This window comes from Rattus norvegicus, chromosome 3 (genome assembly GCF_021556685.1).
Source record: "Rattus norvegicus strain SHRSP/BbbUtx chromosome 3, alternate assembly SHRSP_T2T, whole genome shotgun sequence".
NCBI classification, from domain to species: Eukaryota; Metazoa; Chordata; class Mammalia; order Rodentia; family Muridae; genus Rattus; species Rattus norvegicus.
In genome coordinates, this window is record NC_141536.1 from 32,339,389 (window position 1) to 32,361,237 (window position 21,849).

The following is a 21,849-nucleotide window of genomic DNA, read 5'->3' on the forward strand; positions in this document are numbered from 1 at the left end:
AATTTATTTTAAAGAAAAAAAGTTTCAGCAGTGGCCATCCTTATGCCTAGGGATTTTGACTATGGCTACACTTGAAGGTACAAAAATTTAATATTCATTTGTAACGGTCATAAATAAAACAGTAAACAAAAATATTTCTAAACTACATACCAGTCTCATCAATAACTCTATATTATCTTGAGTTTCCAAGCTGCATTAATAAGTTTTAAAAGAAGTTTTCAACGTGATAGGGCTATTTATTGCCCTGTTTGTTGGTTTTCTATTTAAAAAAAAAAACAAACTCTAAGACGATTAGGTTATGAATTATGGGAGTGTTAAACAAATATTGTATTTTCTTCTTTATCTCATTCCATTTTTTTCCCCTCCGTCTCATACAAATGGCTGAGATCTTCTCCCTTTCTGGTCTGCCTCCAATCCATTTTCTCAACTAGACAGTGATCTGTAGCTGTCTTCTACTTGTCTCTAATGAAAGTTCAAAGGCTTCCAGTGCTCCCTTTATCAATCACCCATTCTCGTTCCCAGAAATGGACCTCACACTCTATTGAAGACCTCTGTGAGCCACTGGAACAGCTATTAATAGAGGACGAAGGCCCAAAATCCTCATATCAACCTCTAGTGCCATGTTATTCCCTTGGCTTGGGGAGTTATAATGTCCATTAAAAAAACAAAAAACAAAAAACCTGTCTCCGGAGTCTCACACAGCCGCTGGTGCACAGAAAGGCACAGGAAGTGATTCCTAAGTTATACTTTGGTGCTGAATTATCACAAGTCAGCTTCTTGCTAGGATAGGTAAATGCATAATACTAAATTCTAATTGATAATTAATTTGGGGTGGAATATAGTCCAAACAGCAAAATATTCACAACCAGCACATATTTTTCTTTATGCGATTTGCTTTTATGACTTACTTTATATCAAAGAGGACAGAGATGGTATTTAACCCTCAACTATTATCATAACTGAGTGCACTTGGAAAAGTTGTAAGTTTGATATATGAGCAACCATGTGAATTGGAACTAACTTATCCAAGTGAAATAATCAATAGGAGCCATCTATTAAAGCATTAAACTAAAGCAGGTAACCAGCGAGAGTCAGTAGTAGCATTTTCCACATTTTGTATACCGGATTATTATGTCCAAATTCCACATTACAATATAATTATGTGGAAAAAATCTGCATGAAATTGGAAAGCTATATTTTTTTCTGATCTAACTAAAAGTTATCCTTCCCAGGCATAGCCTTTTGTGATAAAATGGCAAAGAAAATTGAAATTCTAGGTTTATCCACTTGCCCTTCTGAGAGATAAGTCACAATCAAAGGGGCTGCTAGGCTGGTCATTTCCTCTTTGTCACAATGATTCTCCTCTGTCTACTGACTTTTCCTCAGCAATAATCATAACAAAAATTAATAGCAATTGGGAAATCAAGAAGAATTCTTCCAAGCTTAAAAAGCAAGAAGAGCTGAAAATTTGAATGGTAGATGCCACTTATGAATCATTTCTTAAAACCATTTATATATTGCCTCAGAATAACCATGTGGCTTAGAATTATTGGCTTGCATATAAACACAACTAAAAGCATTTTCTTTTCATATAAAAAAAAAAGCAGATGGATTCTTGATTTCTAATAAAGAAAAATGATGACAGAATGAAAAGGGGGAAAAGGGAAGCTTTCCAAAATCTACAAAATCATAATTGCTGCTACTTCTTAGAAAATACAAAAGGTCTTTTCTCCCTCCTTCATACCCAGAGAGTTTATCTCCTTAGATTCAGGCGTATTTAATAGAAATCTTGTCTTTGATGTCCGTATAAAACACTGAAAAGGGAGGGCAAAGCTCTAGCCATGCATTTTTAAATGATAGGGTTCTCATGTGATGGCTTTGAAAACCACTCGGAAGAAAATCAAATACATGATGGTCGGAGGTAGAAAAATAACTGAGCGATGCTTAGGTGGGCCCTTATGAAGTGCAGGCCTCTCTTACTCATAAAGTCTCTGTATTGTTGCTGTCTGTGTGACCCATTTGCTTGCTATTTCGAATTTGTGTCAACTGTAGTCGTCTCTCTTCCTTCTGTACAACACTGAAGGTTAAGGTCACCAATTTTTCACAGAACACCATGAAAGGGGTAAAAAAAGACAATAGGGGAAAAGCAAAAACACAATAGAGCAAGGTCTCACTCTGCCACTAGAGGGAAAAGGTCAGTCTGGTACCAATTATCTGTCACATGGTCAAGACATGTAGAGGACTAGATTGAGGATGGAGAAACACAATGTAGAACACAGTAGACATATCTTTTGGAAAATGCCAAATTTTTCAGGAACAAAGCAAATAAAAAAATGAAATAGGAGAGTATAGAGGAAGAGGGGGGCACAGCTCTGAGTGTTTGCCTGGTATTGTGAGGCTCTGAGGTCACTTCATAGTGCTGAAAAAAAAATGTAGGAACGTGTTTATAAATGACCTGAATGTTCTTGCTAAACTCAAAGATGTCTGGTTTTCTATTTTGCCTCTTAAGATGAACACACACACACACACACACACACACACACACACACACAAAGCCATAAGACAAAGCCAGAGCAGAGCTATTACCCTCTGATCAAAGCTTAATTCACACACACACACACACACACACACACACACACACACACACGGGTGCGCGTGTATCCATGCACATTCTTAGTCTCTGTTGGATTTTACATTTTTCAAAAGATGTGGCTACTATGTTCCATTTTCTGGTTCTTCATCCAGAATCTACTCTTCTATGCATCTTGACCATGTGATAGACAATTGTTACCAGACAGACCTTTCCTCTCTAGTGGTAGAGTGAAATCGGTCCTTGTTCTATTTTGGTTTTGCTTTTTTCATGTTTCTTAATGTATACATCCAAAGGATTTAAAGAGCTTTTACATCACAAACCCACAATCTAGAAAAACCATAAACTTAAATCTTCATTGAAAAGTGGATGTTTCCCACTATCCTCTGGTTTCATGAAAACAACTCAAATAGATCAATATTTTTCATCAGATTTCTTAAGAAAAAAAAAACAAATTTGAGGACGAGAAGTTTCTCCAATTGTGAATCTTGGCCAAGTGAACAGAAGATGGTGTGAAAGAAGAAAGCTGGCTGCCGCTACCCATGGAGCATCAGGGAGAGCGCTGCGTGGTTTCTCCAGCTTCAGCTCTGAGGGAGCTGTCCAAACACAGGGTGAGTTTTGAAAATCAGTACAAGATGAGCACAGAATGGCAACCTGGAGGGACTTACCACGCGTGCCAAATAACTAACGCTCTTAACTTTCTCTTTCTTCATCTCCTACTAGTTGCTGATGATAACCCTCAAAACCTAGGATCCCGTGCACTAAAGTGAGTGAAGACAAGCTCCAATCTCAAAACTGTAAGTTCCTGATGGGAACAGAGTAAGAGGCTTCTTCATCCCTCTTCAGGAAGATGGAGAATGCTAAGGATGGCAGAGGTTTTTGTTAGGCATGGCTTTTCTTTACTCTAAAGAGAGTGAACAGAAACAAACCTATCCATCTGTCCTTAGTCTGGAAATGCCTGGATGATTTAGAAGCTTTTGTTTAAGACCCACAGTATTTCTGCACATGGACTTGTCTACCTAAGTGTGAAGGTCAAGCCCCTGAGCAGACGCCCAAGTGAGAAAGTCATAAGAGAAACATGTTATGTTTTTAATAACCACTTATTGTCATCCACTGTATTTAACTTAGTATCTTATGTCTTCTTTGACATCTAGTTAAAATGTTAGTCTCATCTCACTGAAATTGATGAAATCTAAAATGTATAATTAATGACCTCCTTTGCAGAAGAGTAGAAAATTAACTTTATTTCTTTTTAGAAAAGGTGTTATTCTCATGAATAACCAAATTTGTCTAAGTTGTTGGAAGTAGTTTAGCTTAATAGTCTTATTAAAAAAAGATCACAGAATTTTTATTCTTCCTTTTGCAGAAGAAATACAAGCTGCACGTACAGTTAAACTAATTCTCCTGTCAGAGGCACAATGCCAGTGGTCTATCCTCACCACACACATCATGGGCTACACCTCTCTTCTTTATAGTCTTCAGTATGATTTGTGACCATCCCTGCCACACCCCCAAAACAGGAAGGTTTGTAAGGAACAACAAAGATGTCTTACTCATTATAATCTTTAGATTTTCCATATCCCTTCTCAACAGTTTCTGTCTACTAGGTACTATATAAATGTTTGCTCACAAATATTTAAAATTTTAAATCAATAGATGTGCAAGAGATCCCTTATGCTGTTATGCACTAACATGACAGGTTATTGACATCACAGCCCTGGTGACAGCATGACTTCCAAGTAGACAGATGGTCCGTGAGCAATCCGTTTGCCACCTCCACCTTGCTTTCACCTGACTAGGAGCTGCTGTTAAAATTGATGATGTAACAAGCTTTCTTGCTCCATAAAGATGCTTTTGATGACAAATATGTGGTATGTATTCCAGGGTTGATAATAAGATCTTCTTAGATAATAAGTATATTCTCAGGAAGTGATCCCATGGATCAGACTGGAGAAGGGAGGACTTCTCAGATACTAGAATTTTGATTGGGACAGTGAAAACACAATGGTAGTGTCACAAGTCTGGAGACTGTATAACTCTTGTGGTCACTTGTATCTCTGTCTTCAGCAGATTCAGTACTCTAGAACTCATGGGGGTCAATGTGTCTAGTTTCTCTCTTTCTCTTTCTCTTCCTATTCGATCCAGGCTGGTGACACAAGGACCCTCAAACAGGGAATGAAAAGGATGAAAAGAAATCTCTTGGGCTCAGCCTCCACAATTTTAAGAATAGGAGTGTCTAGGAGATGATATGCAGAAGTAACATTTGACTGTGCCAAAAATTATTTACACAAAGTCCTGCTTCTGCACAAGATGGCTCATAGCATCAAGCTCATGGGCACAGCACAACAGGAATGGTTTTAAATGCAAGGAATGGAATGGAAAGTAAAGAGCCAATAGGTTCAGAGACAGAAATGACACACCAAGGAAGGAAGCTTTGACAGTGCTACTGTCCAAGGAACTTCCGGTGGCCCTGGCAAGTTTAGGCATATTTCCAAAGTTTCCATATATATAAGAAGAGAATGTTTATAGGATCCAGGATTATGTTTTGGAGGAGATAGTTTTTAGTGTTGAGGCTTGTTTCCTAAAATAAGAATCAGAGAAGCAGATGACTGGTCCTGGGAAAGAAAGAGAGCACTGATGTGGAAGATGTCAAAGATGATAAGGAATAAATCATTGATGGATCTAGCCAGGAAAGTGATGCCTTTGGCTGAAACCAATTAAAGGAGCCAGAAATCCTCAAGTGAGTGTACTGCCTATTATGTTCAACAAACATGAGTATTTGAGGAACTAAAGATAAGATAGAAGGCCAAAGGAGCAAGAGAAGAAGAGTTTGCTGAAGGAATAGTTAGGGGTGCTTCTCTCTCTGTGATGTGCAAAAAGATCTATAAGCAACTTGACCTCCAGGGTTAGATCACTTGGTTAGACTCATCGTTGGGGACCTATGCATATAGGTCTGGTACTTTAAGGATAGTTTGTATAGGAACAGAAGAGACAAAGATCCTCACTGTCATCAACACCAACATTATTCCCTGAACATTCGTTAAGCACAAGAGCTTATTCTAAGCTCTTTTCTGCCTATGCAGAAGGGAGTGTAAAAGTCATTGTTTTTGTGGATCTTTTCTTTCTATTCACTGCACTAGTTGATCAGTAAGAAAATTACTTATGATAATGTTGGTAAGCAAAGTAGGGAAAGTATGTCAGGGAAAGTAGACAAGAATCACTGGGAAGAAGGGTTACTATGATAAACGAGATGTCCAGAGACAGTCTTGCAGAAGGTGACTGTTTCACAAGTAGCATCATCTAGGAAGTCTTTTTCTTAACTATGAATATGTGTATTTCTAAATGAATGGAGGGAAATCTAGAAAGACAGAAGAAAATAGATGTCACGAAGTGATAAGAGGTTTTCTTAAACACATGCTTGTAATTGGATGAGTATCCACAGCAGGTCCACCATGGAAGCATTTCTAGGGAAACTAGACATTTCCTAGAGTTCCTGCCTTCTTCTGCAGGAAAGTGGCAATGCCTGGACCTCTCTCCTATGCCATTGTGGCATTCCCTTTAGGATTACATGTAAATACTGGCTACGAATTCCTCATTGATGGATCTTCTGGATTCTTTTTTATTTTTCAGTAATTTTAGTACTATCTTATAAGCCATGCTTCAAAATTATTGGGTCTGATCACCACCAGAGTGATGGCTAATGGATACCTGATAAATAGAGCCAATCACAAAATCAAAATAGAAGTCTAGCCAAAGAACCAGCCATTTGAAAGAGGAAAATTAATCAAGATTGCCTATAGTTAGAAAATACAGTTTGAAATTCATTCCTGAAATTTCCTCTCTGAATAGCTATCCAATTAAATAAAGAAATTAAAGTTATTGCACATCATTTGTAAAATGGCTATGGGAATTGAGGAGAGTAAAGGTTTGCTGATGTGGCATCCATGACCTATAAGCATTTAACAGAGAAAAGAGGGCCAGTTCAAACACAGCCTTCACCGGGTAACACCCAACCTGGAAAGGCAGCACAGTACAGGCACCTGGGTTTGTTACAGACAATTTTTCATATTTACAAGAAGAGAATCAAAGTTTCTACTACATTGAATTTGTGTGTGTGTGTGTGTGTGTGTGTGTGAGAGAGAGAGAGAGAGAGAGAGAGAGAGAGAGAGAGAGAGAGAGAGAGAATGTTTAGGAGGTTTGTGTCAAGTACCTTCATTTGCTGACCCATCCCATCTGCCCAGGATTTGAATATTCTACTACTAATTTAACACATTATTATCTTTGAAAACTCGGGTACTGTTGTTTTCAGTAACCTCTGTCCCTCTTACTCCCTCTAGACTACCTTCAAATTTTTCTAGATAAGCTGGCATTTTCATCTAATATTCTCTTGATATAAATGAATACTATTTACATATACGAAGTAGGTTAAGAAATCAAAATGCTACCCAACTGATATTTACAGACAATTTTATCTGCCTCCTTTTTTTTCCAGTTTCGCAGAATTTAAATTTAGCATTTTCTGATTCCTGTGCCATTAGATTGGTACACTTAAGAGTTAAGCTGATTTTCTTTCATTAAACTTTAGTTGCTGTGGTTTAATCAGTGAGCATATAATTGCTTAAAGTATTCAGTTTTATAAGATTTTTTTCAATAAATTATCAAGGATGCTCAAATCTAAAAGCTGGTGCTATTTTTGTACTGGTGGTCATAGATACAACACAATCTTCCAGTTTGTCAGCCTGATCTACTTTAATCTAATAAACAAGCTGGGAAATGCTTCTGCTTTCTCTCTGATGGATTTATATTTTTTTTCCTGCATGAGTATGGTCCTCTAATACATGGTGGTCTTGTTTCAAAGGTCTTATGCTTTTATTTTCAATTACTTCTTGATTTAGCAGATAATTGTCCATATTGATGGAAAGCTTACTATATGTTAAGTATGCCGTACCGAGTTAACTGGTTTATAACTCATAGCATCCCTAAGGTGTTACTAGATCTGCTTGTTGTTGGTAAACTTATGAAGATAATGAAACTAATGAACAAAGAAGTTGACCTTGGGTAGTAATACCCACTTTCTGTGTTTGCCATATTCCACGAAGAACAAGAATGCACGGGCGAAGCATGTAGCTAGCTAGCTACGTATGTTCTGCCATGTTTTTATTAAATGTAGTGATGTGCATGAAGCAGTCAGCATAACCCCTATCATGCACTCTAAGCATGCAGCTGGAATTAGTCTGTTGAATTTTCTGTGACGGTTGCTCTCTTGTAGCAAATGTCTCACCATGTTCCAATTATGTATTTAGCTAAATGACCTTGAGTAAAGTGCTTGAGAGCTAGCAAGTAGCACGGCAGGATGCTTCCTGCTTAGACTCCTAGCTCTTAATCAGTGCAATATCCTGCTAGATAAACAATATAGCATTGTTAATTTCATCAAATCAACACATATTCTACCTTAATAAGCTATTATGTTTCATAGGGATGTCTCTATTACCATACTTATTTGGAAAGGTCACCTATAGTTGGATCAAGATGACAATATCATGGGATAAATACAGAAGGAAAATACAAATATGAGAGTAAAAGGAGTGGTCTGTAGTCATTGTAATTGCAAAATAAAAATAAGATATAGTCATTCTCTTTAGTGCTGCAGATTGTTCTTTCTGGAATACAAATCTGATATTCTTCTACTAAAAATCTTGTGGCTGCTTGCCTCTCACAAGACACACCATGGTCCTGTGGTCTCCCCTTCTCTTTTATCCCTCACTTCATTCCAAACTACTTGTGGTCTGGAAAATGTGGGCTTTGAAAACAGAAAAAAACACAAATTACAATTCCTTAGGCAATAACTGTAAACTGGGCAATGTGCGGGGAATCCCTCTCACTTCTCAGATCATTACACTTCTTCTGTACAGTCTGAGGCTAACTACGCACAAGTCTGAGGGGGGTATTGTTCGAATTAAATGCTTTAAATATACATATATATGATGGCATGTTATCACAACAACAATATAATTAAATAAGCATTATAGAGATCCAATTATCCTCAGTCCATTACATTTTCTGTACATTTTCCAGTTACTGTGAGACACAGCATGTCCCAAACATGAACTCCTTAATTAATAAGACCTTGATTTCCCCCATCTTCAAAATGGGCATAAAATAAGTATTTATGTAGAAGATTTTTTATGAATAGTAAATAATAGAAGTAAGGACAGACAGACAGACAGACACACACAAAGTTAAATATGGATTCACCATGTAGCCCAGACCAGGCTCAAATTATAGAGCGCAGTCTGTCCCTCAGCTAACTGTCTTCCTGTCTCAGCTCCTAAATATGGAAGTATATGAGTTCGCTAGCATACCAGGTAAATATGAACTGTCTTGGTATCATTTGTTGCTGGCAGTCTATGAGATCTTTTAAAATAGAATTCTACCTTTTCCTTTTTATCCCTGATTTCTTACACAGTACCTCTCTGTAAGAAGAGTTTATCAAAATTTCAAAATGTGAGCAACAGTTTTATCTGCTTTAACTCTTTTATTGAGTGGAAACTTCTTGGGACCCTTTCCTGATACCAGAACTCACAATAATAGTCAGTCTCATGTTCCTAATCCTCTGGAGAATCCAGAAAGGAACATTTTTAATAAAGATAGGCAACTACAGTCTAAAGAAGAGAAGCCTCAAACAGCCATGCTGTTTTACTCACCGAGTGCTTTGGATTGCCAGTGGCTTGTGATGAACATAAAATTGCCCCAAAACATTTAAATTTCCTCAGAATAGGATGCTTCCCTTATTTACTTGAATAAATGCTTAAATCACTAACCAAACATATTTTGTATTTATTCCTATCACTTCTATACTTAATTTTCCTACTTTTTATATACATATGACCAAAAATAATAAATATGCCTTTATAGACAGGATCTGACTCTTCCTAAATGAACAATCAGTGCAGAAAACATGTTAGGATAGGATGAATACTTAGTGGGCTTTCTATTTATAGGAACTGATCTAAGTATATTGACTGTGTTAACCCATTTAATCCTCTCAAAAAGCCTCATGGGAGAATTCCTATTATTACATATTAAGATTTTCTTATTTTCTAGATGTAGTGTCACAAGTAATACCAGCACTTGGGAACTTGAACAATAGAGGTAGGAGGAACAGAAGTTGAAGGCCATCCTCAATGACATAATGAGTCTGAAGTCAAGAGAGAAAGAAAAGGAAGAGGGAAGGGAGAGAGGGAGGAAGGAAGGAAGGAAGGAAGGAAGGAAGGAAGGAAGGAAGGAAGGAAGGAAGGAAGGAAAAAAGAAAGGAAGATGAAACAAAGAAAAGAAAAGGAAAGAGGAGGGAAGAAAGGGATGGAGGGAGGGAGGGAGGGAGAAAGGAAGGGAAGAGAGGAACATGGAAGGGGAAGAGAATATATTTTATTTTATATATATTTATTTTATATTTCATTTTATCTGAAATGCTCCCTGTTACAAGCTTGTTCAGATTTTGGAATATTTGCCTATATACAGTGAGACATGAGTCCTATCCACAACCCCCACTCCACCTCCTACCCTCACATGCACAACCTAAAGATAGTTGTAAAGTACTTTTACTGCACCTACATCTTGACTGACAAACATCCCATGAGATTATACAGAGCGTCATCGTAGCGTGCAAGACCCCCGGACTGGGGGCTCAGGTGGTAAAGCACCTATCCCACAAGCTAGAACCATGCACACGCCTAGTAGTCTGGAGTGCACTTACACCAGCACTGGAGAACGGAAACAGTAGGATCTGGAGGACTTGTGAGTCAGCCAGTCTGGCCTAATTGGTGAGTTTCAGGCCAGTGTTTAAAACAAGACAAACAGAATTCCTGGAGATGAACCCAGTGTTGTCATCTGCTATACTCAGACACACATACACAGACAGGCATGCAAACACACACACACACACACACACACACACACACACACAATTGTTATCATTGTTGTCAATATTATAAGAAATTCCATTTTTAAATCATCTTTGTGCCTTTCAGAAAGGGCTGTCAGCCCCCTTTTACAGCTGGAGAGCACACAAACAAGGTATTTAGTCCCAGAAACTATGTTTTTAATGACTTCTGCTGTCTCTATGTTGGAGCGTAGATGGAAGAGAAAGAACATATTTTTTGGTTTCCAGTTAGTGTCTTGGTCTTTACAAAGTGGAAAAGACTGTGAGGAAAACCACGTGGGCAACTTGTCATTAGGAACAGCATAGACACAATCGTCCTTTATCTTTCTAACTTTAAGAAGCTCCAGCTTTAGTGTAGCCTGAATTGACAGCATTTGAGTTATGAATTATCTCTGAAGCTGCCTTCTTTGATGCCAAAAAGACATTTGATTTGGTACAGGAAAACAATACAGTACAGTTTTGTTAAGGGTAACTTCTGAGCTGAACTCAAGATTTGCTTTTTGAAAAAAAAAAAAAAAACAAAATCTGTAATCTTCAGTCACCAATGGCTGATTTCCAGATTCTATTTTGAAAGTGATAATTAGGCAAGGAATTTTTTTTCTAACTTTGTTATGTAAATCACACCTTGGGTGGGGGGGATTGGACAAAATAGCATAATAGCAATAGAAAACCATTTTACCCCGAATGATTCTTTTTTAATCTATTCAGTCAGATGGGACACGTGCTCGGCTCTCTTGCTGTACTCAATGATTCCTGAAGCATTTGAAAGTGCAGTCAGCCCCTGATGTATTTCAGAGACGGAGATCTGCTTGTATTCATTCCAAGCTAACATAGGAGCCAGGGTTCCTCAGGTCTTGAGCTCCTACCCCTTGACTAGAGATTCATTACAGACTCTTCAGCCATTTAAACCTCAAGTACTTTTTCCTTTGCATCACATTCCCTTCCCTGCTCCATTTACAACTCTGCTCTGGAGAGAATATAAATAAATCCCGTCAGTGTTTTTAAATTCTCATCCCTGCACCTTCTTTTTAAAACTTTGAGAATGAATTAAACAATTCCCCCAAAATGCCCCTATTCAAGTAGACTTTATAAACTATCTTGCACAAGGAGTGCTGAGATGATTGTTGGGCCAGACACACAAAAGCATAACTGTACTGTATCTTTTGTATTGTCGCTTTGGGTGGAAAACAAAACGACAGTGCTCCAGCCAGGTATCCCTGAGCCTTCCATTCTGGCTACTTGAGAAGCAGTGTCTGGTTTTGATGGGGAAGTCCAACTCCAATGACAGACTCAAGACATCTGCAGAACTAAATATATCACTAAATACAGCACAGCTTGAAAAACAGACCAGATCTGGTTTCAAAACACCATGCTGTTAACCCTTTCCAAGATGTGGAATTCCTTAAAATGATAATCATCCCAGTTAAAGTTTAAAAAAAATTGTCACTAAAGACCACTTAGATCCAAAACATTTGCTCATAACTCAAAATATGTCATTCTTATGGTGGCTGCACCTTACCATAAATGGCTTGCTGTATAGCATTCAATGGCTTGCCAGTTGCTGTAGCTAAGGACAAAAGCAACATGGATGTGATTCTCCTATTCACTTGCTAAGGTCAGAATGGAGAGTCATGAACTCACAGTCCTTTCTTCTCCGTTTGTTCATTTGTTATTCTGAACTATTGGATTGTTGTTCCAGTTCTTTTATCCAGGGCAGAAACATAAGGTCTAGGCCAGAGTGAATGATGTTCTTAATGGATCTTTTGTCTCCAGCTATCCCATTTGACAGAACGGACAGTTGGAGCATCCAGCCAGTTGGACACAAATGCCTTTGTCATCCCGCCTCTGCGTGCTTTCTTGCTTTAGTCACTCGCCAGCCTGCTTTGTCTCTTGTCTGTTGAGAGGGGCAGTTTCCTGAGTGCATATGCTCGCTTTTGCTAGATGTGACTTTATAATAATGTAGTTTAAGCGTAACATGTATTCTAAGTTTGTCCTCTTTGAGAACATCACCGTTGCTTTCTTCCCAATCTTTTCAATGAAAGAGATCCTATACAAACATGACCTTTTCTTTCACCAAGTCCAGATCCTGATTTTTGTAAATATGCAGACTCAAAAATTATCTTTCATAATTTCACAATGGTATTTCCCTTTTCTTTCCCTTGGCACAATTATTTAGAACTTCTTTTTGATGTAGTCTCCCTTCTGTACTTGTAGGCCTTCCATCAAGTACAGATTGAAACTATTATAGAAACAAATTGAATTCGTACTGATCATATATAGACTTTTTTCCCTGTCAGCATAACTATAACTTGATGTATAGCACAACAAGTATGGATACACCAGGCATGTTGTATTGCACTGTATTATAAGCAACCTAGAGATGATTGAGGACATTTTAGTGGATATGTGTGAGCTATGTGTAAATATGGGCAACATGACTTGACCATTCACAGATTTAGGTAGCTGCAATCTTCTATGGATATGAGAGACTAATTTACTGCATTCTATTTTTTTTTGTCTCAGCTTGACTGCCATCTAGTCTGTTGCACATGAGAAATACCTAGAAAAACTCTATCCATGTAGATATGCTTAACTCAACCATGAAACTCCATATTGTTGTTAAAGCGGCTACACTTTTTATTTCACTCTTATTACATCGTCTGTATTTACATTAAGAAGGCCACAATGTCTTTTAGAGGGTGGCCTGATAGAATCTATTTAGAGTTCCCTCGTGACTATGAGGTAGGTAATCTATAAGCATCTCTCATATTTAAGAATCTTTATTGGTACCCTATAGGGTAATGAGGGGATTGTTGAAGTAAAAATTGAAATGTAGAAAAGACTAAAGAACAAAGATGGGTCAGCAGTTAGGAGCATTGTCCCCAAGCCTGGTGAATTGAGTTAGAGCTTGAGAACACACATAGTAGAAGGATAGAAGCAGCTCCCACAAGTTGTCCTCTGATATCGCGACATATTTGCTGTGGCATGCACCCTTCTCAACACACACACACACACACACACACACACACACACACACACAAACACAACGAATGAAGAAAATAAATAAACAAATAAATAGTAATTTCTATGAGTCTTAGGTAGCAGGAATAAGTTAATGAATGGAGATTTTTAGATGCTAAGTTTTAAAACTGCTGGTTCATTTTGTAGATAATGAAATGAGACCAGAGCTTCTTAGACGAGGGGTGCTGTGATTAAGCCACAACTTTACAATGTAATTCTGAAAACATCAAAGGATAGAATTGAGAAGGAAACCCTTAGAGTGATGTGAAAACACAAATGTGTCAGAAATTAGGTGAGGAGGTCTTGGCTGATAAAGGACAGCAGAGATGGAGCAGGGGTGACAAAAGGTGAGGTGCAAAGTGGACATGAAAGGCTAGGTGTCCGAGGAGGTTGAAATGCCTTTCAAATCTCAAGATGCCGAGAAATCTCAATATTACAAGAAAGTTTGTCATCCTATCACCCAGAGAAGAGAGCACAGATTTTGATGACAACTGCTGTAATGTATTTCTTACTTGTAAATCAAACTCAACTTGATTATGCTATTATACTCAGTAGCTAAATAGAAAGTTGGTTCTGGAATTCAAGAGGGAGTCAACACTGGAAAAGTACACAGAGGCACCACTTAAAATGATTATACCAGACCACTTCTCAGGGCTATTGGAATACAGGACTGTAGGAAGAAAGATTGACACCAGTTTGGGACCTTAAATTTGAGAGTACTCTGTGGCATCTTCTGTCCCTCTGTCAAATCAGTGGGCTCAGTAAATAGGCCTTCATGGAAGCCAGGAGAAGGGCTGATCAGGGACAGAATAAAAGGATCGAATAGCAAAAATGCCTGCATCTATAAAGCTGTGTCAAGTACCGTATCAATAGAGCAGCCTCAAAATCTCAACCAAGAAACTGTGTGTGTGTGTGTGTGTGTGTGTGTCTGTGTCTGTGTCTGTGTCTGTGTGTATGTGTGCCCGTGCGCACATGCATGTGTGCACGCATGTGCATGGAACTGTATGTGTTTTCTTGCTCATGTCAGAGTTCAGTGAGGGTGATGTGACAGGAAGAGCAAAGGTCAATGAGATGCTTGACTCTGCACCCTGTACTAAGAGGTGGTCCCAAGTCTCCACCTTTCAAGGGCATTATCGAGAACACCCTGGAATCATGCGAACAGGGGATGGGGAAAGAGGTGGTGTTTAGAGAATGTAGGGGATATTTCAGAGGTCAAGCTCAAAGGTGTGCTTTCCAAATTCTACTGGTCAGAGCTCAGTTCTGTATCTTCACCCAACTGTAAGAGATTTTAGGAAAGAGCAGATTTGAGGGTCTCTTGCGAGTGCCTCTGCCCTATGATCTATGTCATAGATCTTTAGGGTCCCTTCCTCTCATAAGAGAAAGAAAAAAAGGAACGTGACAGACACCAAGGTAAAGTAGAAGAAATATAGTCAGTAGGATGAGCTTTAATTTAAAGTGGCAGGTGTCTCAAGTTCACGTAGATCAAGGACTTCCACATAAAACCAGATGCACTGAATCTAATAGAAGAGAAAGTGGGGAAGATCCTAGAACACATGGGCACAGGGGATAATTTCCTTAATAGAACACCAATGACGTATGCTGTAAGATCAAGAATTGACAAATGGGACCTGATAAAACTGCAAAGCTTCTGTAAGGCAAAGGACACTGTCAGTACGAGAAAACGGCAACCAACAGATTGGGAAAAGATCTTTACCAATGCTACATCTGATAGAGGGCTCATATCCAATATGTACAAAGAACTCAAGAAGTTAGACTCAAGAGAATCAAATAACAGTATTTAAAAAATAGGGTACAGAGCTAAACAAAGAATTCTCAACTGAGGAGTAACAGATGACTGAGAAACACCTAAAGAAATGTTCAACATCCTTAGTCACCAGGAAAATGCAAATCAAAACAACCCTGAAATTCCACCTCACACCAGTCAGAATGGCTGAGATCAGGAACTCAGATGCTAGTGAGGATGTGGAGAAATAGGAACACTCCTCCATTGTTGGTGGGATTCCAAGCTGGTACAACCACTCTGGAAATAAGCCTTGTGGTTCCTCAGAAAATCGAACATAGTACTACCTGAGGACCCAGCTGTATCGCTCCTGGGCATTTATCCAAAAGATGCTCCAACATATAACAAGGACACATGCCCCACTATGTTCATAGCAGCCTTGTTTTCAAAGCTGAAAAGAACCCAGATGCCCTTCAACAGAGGAATGGATACAGAAAATGTGGTACATTTGCACAATGGAGTACTATCCAGCTATTAAAAACCATGACTTCATGAAGTTCATAGGCAAATGAATGGAACTAGAAAATATCATCCTGAGTGAGGTAATCCAGTCACAAAGAACACATATGGTATGCACTCTGTGATAGTGGATATTTGGCAAAAAGCTCTGAATACCCAAGATACAGCTCACAGAGCATATGAAGCTCAAGAAGAAGGAAGAACAAAGTGTGGATGCTTCAGTCCTTCTTAGAAGGGGAAACAAAATACTCACAGGAGATAGAGGATGGGAGGGACTTGGGAGAAAGAGAGGAGTAGGAGGGGAAAGAGGGGCAGGATCAGGTATGGAAGGAGATAGGGATGATATACAGAAGGTCAGGAAATAGATATACAGAGGCGTGCAGCAATGGGGGATGGGGACTGGGAGTAGTCACCAGAAACTCTTAGATGCCAGGAAAGCAAGAGGCTCCCAGGACCCAATGGGGATGACATTAGCTTAAATAACCAAGAAAGGGGAGGGAGAACCTGTAGAGACCATATCCAAAGGTGAGGAAAGGCCTCTGGTTGGGGGATGGGGTCACCTAGTCATCTCCAAATGTTTTAACCCAGATTGCTCCTGTCTAAAGGAAATATGGGGACAAAGTGTGGAGCAGAGACTGAAGCAAATGCCATCCAGAGACTGCCCCACCTGGGGTTCCATCCCTTATACAGACACCAAACCCAGACAGTATTGAGTATGTCAAGAAGTGCTTGCTGACAGGAGCCTGATATAGCTGTCTCCTGAGAGGCTCTGCCAGAGCATGCCGAACACAGAGGCGAATGCTTGCAGCCAACCATTAGACTGAGCACAGGGACCCCAATGGAGGGGTGAGGGAAAGGACTGAAGGAGCTCAAGGGGTTTGAAACCTCATAGGAAGAACAACAATATCAACCAGCCAGAACCCCCAGAGCTCCCAGTGACTAAACCACCATCCAAAGAGTACCCATGGAGGGACCCATGGCTCTAGCTGCACATGTAGCAGAGGATGGCCTTATCTGGCATATTCTCTTAGTGTGGAGCATTTAGTTACCTTTGGCCCTCAGGGAGGGATTTCTAACACGGCTTCATTGTCTATACATGTCATCCAGTCAGCGAGAGGAATGTAATAGTCAGCACTCTCTAGAGGAGAGATATGTATTCTAGAAATAAATACATTCTAGAGAGAATGTATATTATGAGGAAGGGGTGGTTAGACTGGCTCTGCCGTTCAGCAATGGACCTGTGCATGTTGACTCAGAACCTGGTGACTGCTCGCTCCACAGGACCCAGTACTTCAGCAGGCCCAATCTGACACCGAAAGCCGCGAGGGCTCCTGATTTGATGACGGTCTGACATCTCCGTGGGAAGGCTAGGTTCCTGTGTCAGGGGAGTATTCAACCCATGGAAGGCAGCACTGGTCTTCCTCACATGTTTTTATATCTGGGCTTTTGTTGCTAAAAGATGTCTTCCCTCTAAAGAGTCTTCCTCCTTCTCTTAAATATTTTCTAAGGGTTCCCTTGTAGACCTTCCCAGAAGCTTGTCTCTTGGTTGATTCTAGATCCAATTGGGTTGACTTACAGATGCCTTAACTGAGATTAATCCTCTCAGGGCATATGAAGAATATTGCCAACTTTGGGGACAATACAGAGATTCTAGAGGTTCTGCATGCATAGTATGCCTATTCTGTAATGACAGCTAGAACACAGTAAAATAGTCTTGTCAATCTGGAAATTTAAGTAGCAGAAAGTTTAGTTGCTTGAAAGAGATAAAAAGGAGATGGGTTTTGTGGTCCTGGGGAAACATCTCTACTCTAAGAACCTTGCCTAAACTGAGGGTCCTGAATTTGCAACAGGAATGACTGTCCATTCAGACTAGAAATTAGTGATCCCTCAGCAGAGAAGAGGCAAAGAAATTGAGGGATAAAAAGAATTCTGACCACATTTACACATTGTTCCATCTATAAACTTTATTGGTCATTTGCTTCATTTGATCATTAAAAAAAAAAAACTAGTCCATTCAAGTTTGTGCAGCAGAAATACCTGCTGAACTCTGCTATGGACTGATTTTTTTTTTGTTTGCCCCCTCATTCATCTGTTAAAACCTCCAGTGGTACAAAAACTAAGGCTTTTGTGATGTAACCATAAATATGGGACTTGCAGTATGAGGGTAGTGTCATAAAAAGAAAGGAGATGCCAAGGAGTCCCTTCTCTATGCTGGGCACACGTTGAGTAGACAATGAACACACAACACACTGAGAAGTTAGGAAGGGGTCGTTATCACATCCTTACTATGCAGGACCCCTGACCTTAGAAATAAACATGGCATAAACCATCCAGCCTATGGCATTCTGTTATAGCAGCATGAACTAATCACTATTTTATTCTACATGCTAAGCACAATGGAGGCTCTCCCCTTGAGAATCTCCAAATCAATGTGTGGGTGAATAGGCAGGTATGTAGTTGCCTATAATAGGACATTATTATCTGTGTGTGTGTGTGTGTGTGTGTGTGTGTGTGTGTGTGTTGTATGTATGTATGAGCTAATAGAGTTAGAGAGAAATGAATTTGTATAAGTCATAGAGTCACTAACCATGAGTCATGTTTTAATATATGTGCGTCCACAGTACATGCTGGCATCTAGTAGACACTAGTCACAGCATTCTGTCATTGCTTTTTACACCTGTTGTAGTGTTCACAGATTATACATGATAATCAGGGATATTAAATTGTAAGTGAAAGGTGAATTATGAGAAGCATATTTATTTTGAATGCCTCTGAGTGGACATGTGTTGCTTGTTCTGTGGCAAGGCTATATCAAGTGCACTGAAGCATCCAGGCTCTGCCCACATGAGCAATCTAACAGTTGTGCCCATGTTTCATCCCGTAAACCATGACATAGGGAATCTTTTTGCCTTTGCCTTGGCTTGTCTTTCTCTTTGCAATGCAGGCTTCTTTGCTCTCTACATTCCTACCTAAAGTTACCGGTCTCTCATGTCTCTTATGTGCCCCACCCCATGGAATCTTTTCTACGTGTATCAGTCTGCTTCTATCCTCAAGGATTTGAATTCACCATTTATTGTATTTACCTTATATAGTTTACTTATATGACCAGACTTATAATAAATTGTATGTTATATTTTTAGACTAATGACAGTTTCAAACACACATTTACATGCACATATATGTATGTATGTATGTGCATGTGTGTGTGTATGTATGTTACAGACCTGTAGGTTGCTAGATCTTTTAAATATAGTTACTACATAAGGTCTCTTCTGATTAAATAGATACTGGTGTAGCCTTTTAAATCTTTTTATTTTTGCATACGTTTCACTTCTATTTTTTAAAATGAACCTTATTTTGTCTTTCTATAACTGTCAAGGTATCAAAGCTTAGCTTAATCTCATATTTACCTTGTGGCCATTGACAGTCTTGAATTTTCTCAAAGCCTACCAATCCTCTGTGTCCTGATTTTCAAAGCTACACATCAGGTACTGGACACAGTACAGCCTCATGGCTATAATTTTAGACCATTTGTATAGTGGATTAATACAAGATGTAGGTGGGTAAAGCATAAATTTTCTCAATATTCTCCAAATGATAAAATCATATGTACATGGGGAAAACTCTGATTCAATGGTATCCAGTAAAATATTACCAATTAAGATAAAATCCCAAAATAACTCAAATAAAGAAAACGTATAAAATATGTAATTTATCAAATATCTTAATAGTAGGATCTGGAAGCCATATTGTAGTTTTATGGCTATAAAACAATTAAAGAGGTGCTGGACACATATTGAAGATTTTCTGATTTGTAAACATTTAATAAAAGGGTAGCTTTCCGACTAATAGTAAATAGGTATAGTAAAAAAATAATGGGGGCTGGGGATTTAGCTCAGTGGTAGAGCGCTTACCTAGGAAGCGCAAGGCCCTGGGTTCGGTCCCCAGCTCCGAAAAAAAAAGAACCAAAAAAAAAATAATGACTCAATTTGAGCACAGAAACAATTTGTTTCTCTGCAAATAACTGACAGGCAGGGCCAGAGATATGGTGGCCCATATCCTTTAGAAGATTCTAGAAGGCTCTGGCCACTTTTGACCAAAAGCTGAATGGGTAGGTTTTATATTTATATGATGAACCTCACATACTTGGAGAGTGTGTCTTGTTGATTTTCTTGACAGATACACAGTACCTTGTACACTTTTTGACATTCAAATGTACTTCGATATTATTATCAGAAATTCCCATCCTTGTTCATGAGCCTTGAAAACAAGAGAGAAAATTTTACTTGCATTCAAATGTTCTCATGCCATTTAACACCCAGCAATTGAGAAGTCTTCTCCACTCCATCATAAAATATTTTTATTATGTCAATTATGGGAAACCCAATCATTCAAACAATGCATATTGAGATGGAGCACAGCACCTGGAGAGCTGCGCAGAGTAATCATAAAACCAGCCATGGATGTGAGCACAGTGACAGGAATGTCTTCTAATTCCAGTGATTCCTGAAAATCGAGGAAATTAATCATTCACTTCTCCCTTTTTACTACAAATATAGATATAAATGCATTTAAGTAGACACATAAGTACCATTATTACCAATTTTGATAATGGATTAGGTTCATTCAAATAACAACGGATAAGGCAAAATCTAGCAGCACTCACTCTCTGCCTCTGGATGGATTGGTATTTGACAGGAAGATCAATATGATAGACAGACAGGTCAATATTCGTTAGCAAATCAAAATTTATAAATAATAATAACTTAAATAAATTCATCACACAGCATCAAGATAAAGAAGCAAATAGTTGTGGTGTGTGGTGTTCGTGTGTGTGTGTGTGTGTGTGTGTGTAATAGGGAAAATAGAACTGTGAAATTTTATAGATGATCAGGATGCCATAATAACTTTGTAATTAAAATATACTCTTGGATATGTTTGAAATGCCTATAAATGCACAGGTATGTTTAAGAAAAGAAAGGAACACACACACACACACACACACACACACACACACACAAATGGAGAAAGTAACTCTTTTGTTCTTATTTTTTATTGTTATTTTATATTTCAACAGTTTGATTACCAAGAAAATTAACACAAATGCTTGGGAATCATACAAAAAGAATATCTCTGTGCTGTTAAAAGCCTGCTTAAAGTCTTTTTTGTCATCGGATCAAAAAGAAAAGTTCAAATCGTATCCTTAATGACATGCAAATATTTTTAAAACCAAGAGCTAATTTCAAGGATTTGTTTTCACTTCATTACAGCATCATTCCTGGGATGTGCCCTTGACAATGCTTTCTCCAGGTCCTCATCGACGTTGCCATCTGTTCTGCACCTAACCTCTCTTGTTTCACACATACAAAAAGGGATGACGTAAAAGAACAGGAAGCTCACCTTTAGACTTTGCAGACAGGAGGCATGAAGTTTTACAGCTACATCTCTAAAGAGGTGATGAGTTACCTTCCTCTTCGTTATGTTCACCTCTCCAACCCAGAATGTGTACCCACAGTTGTTCCAAGAGGGAGGGAGTTGTCACAGGTCCGTCCACCCCTCTTCATAACCAAACGACAGGATGTCTCTGTGACCCAAACCTATGTGTTACAGCAATGAGGAAAGACAAAGAAGTGTCTTCAAGGCTGACTGTTTGAATACTCCAAGACACTATGCTTCTAGAATCAACAATTTACCAAACCTGACTGCAACCCTTTGTTCAAATGAAAAGACCAAGGCTCAAAGCGTGCTTTTCCTGATGCTTCAAGTTGACAGCCTACATTGTCAGAGAGAAACCAAACTTTTGTTTCTTTTAAAAATATCTTATGTGCTTGAAGCAAAAGCACTCCTCTGAACAATGCCATGTAGTGGGCAGGGGCAAGGACAAAGGGTACTTTAGTAGCTAAGTCTTATTGTATTGAGTAAGTGCAGCATGTAGTTAAAGTATTTCCATAGGTGCCATGATGTAACCCAATCTCAGAAAACTCAAAAATTAACATATTAGTGTCTGGACGTATGCATTACATGGGACTGAGGTTAACA